General features: G+C 42.0%; 1 pseudogene; it reads left to right on the top strand.

The window, feature by feature from the left end:
- The first annotated feature begins 3,143 nt into the window (after positions 1–3,143).
- LOC122814599 lies at positions 3,144–3,271 on the top strand (annotated as a pseudogene).
- Positions 3,272–4,323: the final 1,052 nt, after the last annotated feature.

Here is a 4,323-nt window from a genome sequence, read left to right as displayed (position 1 = left end):
TCTAAACACTCAGACTTGCATGGCTTCTCTTCCCCCTGAGAGATTACAGAAAATCAGAACTGAGGTACAGAAGCTAATCAACAACAGAAAAGTAACCACTCATCTAGTCCTTCAAGCACTAGGCTCCAGGGCTGCAGCTATAACTCTAGTTACACCAACCCGTGTTGGACCCAATTTTGATCACCAATCTGCAGAAAATATTTAGCTTGGTGGATGCATTTCGAAGACATTGTTCAAGGTCATCCCTTTATTCCATCACAATCCCAAGTCATATTGACCACAGCCACCTCCGAGATTGTGGGGGGGGCATTATCTGGGTATGACTGTCCAAGGCACTTGGTCCCTCACAGAGTCCAATTTGCATATCAGTGTACTGGAGTTAAGGGCAGTGCTTTTAGTGTTGAAAGACTTTCAGACTGCTCTTCCGTTAGGAACAATTGCGATTCAAATGAGCAATACGTCAGTGGCTTGTACATCAACAAATGGGGGGGGACCAAATCTTACCCCTTTTGTCAAGATGCTGTCAGAGTTTGGCAGTGAGCGATCTCTTACAACCATTTTCTAATAGCAACGCACATTCCGGGGAGTTCCAGTGTGATGGCGGACAAACTAAGCAGGTAAATTCTCCTACCTCATGAGTGGTCTCTCAGTCCAAAAGTGACAGAAAGGATTTTACGTCAATGGGGCCAGCCTTGCTGCGATCTGTTTGCCTCTCCTCTAAACAACAAGTGCAGCAACTACTTTGCCCAGATTCCCCCTCTGGGGGAGTCACTGAGAATGCTGTTCTCCAGGGTCTATATTAGATGATCGAACATTTAAAAGTTCAAACGTCATATGGTCGACACCATTTGATTGAACTTTTAAAAGTTTGAAAATCTAATTAAAAAAAAAAAAAAAAAAAAAAAAAAAACCTACCTGAATGTTTTAAGCAGGGGGGCAAGCCCCCCCCTGAAACCCCCCCGCTCTTTAAATATTTAAATATACCAAATCTGAGACAGCACTACAGTGCAGAAAAGGGAAATCTTCCCATTCCATGCTGTACTGAGATCATTGTTAAAACGTATTGTATGGTGGCGACCATATGACATTCGAACTTTTGAAAATTTGACAATGTGATATAGAAGCGTTCTCCACACTTGACCCTCCAGACTGCTGTATGCCTTTCCCCAATTCCTCTAATCCCAAAATTCCTACAGAAAGCAGTCAGGTTCAAGAACAAAGTAATCCTCATTGCACCTTATTGGCCTCAACAAATATGGCTCCCCTTTCTTTGCCCTTACCTGATTCAACAACCTTGGATCCTGGACCCATCTCCAGACCCTCTTTCTCATCCAGAGGGATTGATCCATCTGAACATTGTGAACCTCAAGCTAACAGCTTGGTTTCTGCAGTTCCATTGATAGCCAGGCATCCCTCACTCTCTTCCCCAGTACATCATATACTCTTAGTCTCTCACAAACCAGCTACACTCAGCCTCTATGGTAGTAAATGGGGAGGTTTACCTCTGGGGCTCTTGATAACAGTACTGACCCTTTTTCAGCACCCATCAATAAAATCCTAGAAATTTTAGCTTCACTTTTTAAAACAGGTGCCTTCGATTCTACTGTAAAAATTAAATTGGTGGCTGTTTCAGATTTCCATAATGGCTTTAAAGAATCATGTTTGGCTTCTTATAAGCTTTGCAAAGCCTTCTTAAATGGAATTCTCTTGCTAAACCCCCCTTACAAAGATCCCACTTCACATTGGGACCACAAAGATAAATGAAAATGGACAACACAGATGGAACTTTATGGTGATTACATAACTTCTTTTTCTTCCCATTTTTTAAAAAGTATAAAACATTGTAACTTCTTACTAACTTACTTAGAATCACATCAGGTTACTCAAATGCTCAATACATTTTCAAAACAATGGTCTTTCTCTCTTCTAACAGAAAGAAGACAAGTCAAAACCTAATACAAAATTTTCATGAGCAAAGCACTGTGGGATATTACTGCAGATTCTGAACTTTCCTCAGACTTTACTTCTTGTTCCAGTAAAAATACAGAAACCATATTTGCATTCAGAGCCAGGTTTGTCACTATCCTCATACACCATTGTAATCCGTTTCACCACCCAGGTAATACCATTTACGACACTGGACCTACTGGTTCTCCATAACCAAACTCATACAGCATTGCTTTTTTAAATTGAAGGTATGCTTTTGTTGGCTTTTTTTGGAAATTTTTTGTAGTGGGCAGTTGTGATTGCACAATTTCCAGAACTTAAACTAACTACCAGATCTGTTTCTTTCATGCTACCATGCTTAGTTCACAATCCTTTATTTCTAACCAGTCTTATACATACAGTTCTTCAAAAATAGAAACAACAGGTCATTTACTTTTTTCAGTACTTACCTTTTATCTCCAAATGGACTTCTTTTCTGTCTTTCTCTCTTGAAACAGGCCATGCATGCCCTCATCTCCTCTTCTCACCTCACCTGCTATTTCCCATTAACTAAAGTCATACTTAACTGGCAGGGGCAGTACCACAATCAAGAGGATGGTTTCCCAAGGCTCTACCATTGCACACTTTAGTTGGGTTGACCCCTGTGAGGAAACTTAACTGCATATTTCCTCCTCCTCACTCCCCCTCCTCCTCCACCGTCATCAAGAGGGTAGTTTCCCAACTGTGATATTCCAGACTTTTCTTCTTGTGCAATAAAAATAGAGAGCCCATATTTGCATTTAAACCAAGGTTTGTCACTATCCTCATACACCATTGTAAACCATCTCACCACCCAAGTAATGCCATTTACAACACTGGACCTGCTGTTTTTCCATAACCAAAGTCATACATGAATGTTGCTTCCCGAGGCTGAGGGTCTGCATTTGTTGGCTTTCCTAGTAGGGAGTTGTGGTTGCACAGTAAATTAACTAGCACCTCTGCTTCTAGCATGCTTAACTGACAATCTCTTATTTGTAACCAGTCTTATACATACAGTTTTTCTAACTCAGAAACAACTGATTGTTTAGTGTTATTTACAATGCTTACCTTTTTTTTTTTCAAAAGGACTTGCTTTCTGTCTTTCTCTCTTAAATCATGTCATGCATGCTTTCCTCTCCTCTTCTCACCTCACCTGCTATTTCCCATTAACCAAAGTTGTACTTAACTGGCAGGGTCAGTACGACAATCAAGAAGATGGTGTCCTGAGGCTGTTCCATTGCATGCTTTGATTGGGTTGATGTCTGTGATTTTCCCAAATGTGGGAAGCTCAACTGCATATTTCCTCCTCCTCCTCTTCCTGTCCCCTCCAGTGCTGGTTCTCCATAACCAGAGTCATACAAGAATGTTGCTTCCTAAGGCTGAGATTCTGCTTCTTTTTCTTGAAAATTTTGGTAGTGGGGAGTTCTGGTTGCACAATTTATTGAGCATAAACTAACTAGCAGATATGTTTCTTTCATGCTAGTATGCTTAGCTCAGAATCCCTTATTTCTAACCAGTCTTATACATACAGTTCTTCTAACTCAGAAACAACTGATGTCTGTTCAGCCTTCATCAGACCTGTAGGTCTCATTTCCAACCTTGGAACCCACTCAGCCATCAGCAAGCTAAGGATTCCAAGCTAGTGCTCCTCCCACCCTACTCATACTACCTCAGTCCTCCCAGATACCTCATATCTCATTTGCCATGCATCAGTGAAGGTTGCATGTTTTTCTAACATGTTTTCTCCTGTGAAATCATAAGTGGCCTGTGGCCAATCCTTTATTTTTGCACCCTACCCTACTTCCTATTTTCAATTTAAAAAAAGGGAGGGGGGTTTCTCTAGTAGTGTATTGTCATATTTTCCACCGCAAGTTCATTGCGCTCCTTTTGTCTCTGGTTTTTCCTTCTTTTCCTTCTTTAATGTGTTGGCTTTAAAAAATGCACTTCCTGTGGGCAGTAGATCCCTGTAGCTAATGCCCGAAGGGAGTTAGTTTATTGTTTGGATCCTGCCCGTGTTAAGGTGGCTTGTTCTATCTGCAAGGCCTTTCTCCCTCCTGGCCTTTGCAGATAGGAAAAACAAACTGGTCCTTAGAGGCCTTATCCCCTCTCATTCTCTGTCTGTTACTTCTGCCTCAGGGGAACAGACCCCCACCAAAAAGTCTTAAGGAGGCCAGGGATCCTAAGAAATGGTCCCTGGACCCCTCCATCTTGGTTGTGGCTGAGCCTCCTAAAAAGGCCTTGAAAACTTTGGAGCAGAGTTGCTTGGCTCCAATCTCTCTGCCTCGTGCCCCAGTTGCCTCTTCAAGGTTGGAGCTTGTGGTGCTGAGTATGTCTCCTCAGGATGCCTCACTCCAGGCC

Source organism: Protopterus annectens, chromosome 10.part0 (genome assembly GCF_019279795.1).
Source record: "Protopterus annectens isolate FY-2018-M chromosome 10.part0, PAN1.0, whole genome shotgun sequence".
NCBI lineage: Eukaryota > Metazoa > Chordata > Ceratodontiformes > Protopteridae > Protopterus > Protopterus annectens.
The sequence above is the reverse complement of the archived record's forward strand: the minus strand, read 5'-3'. Positions and strand labels throughout refer to the sequence as shown.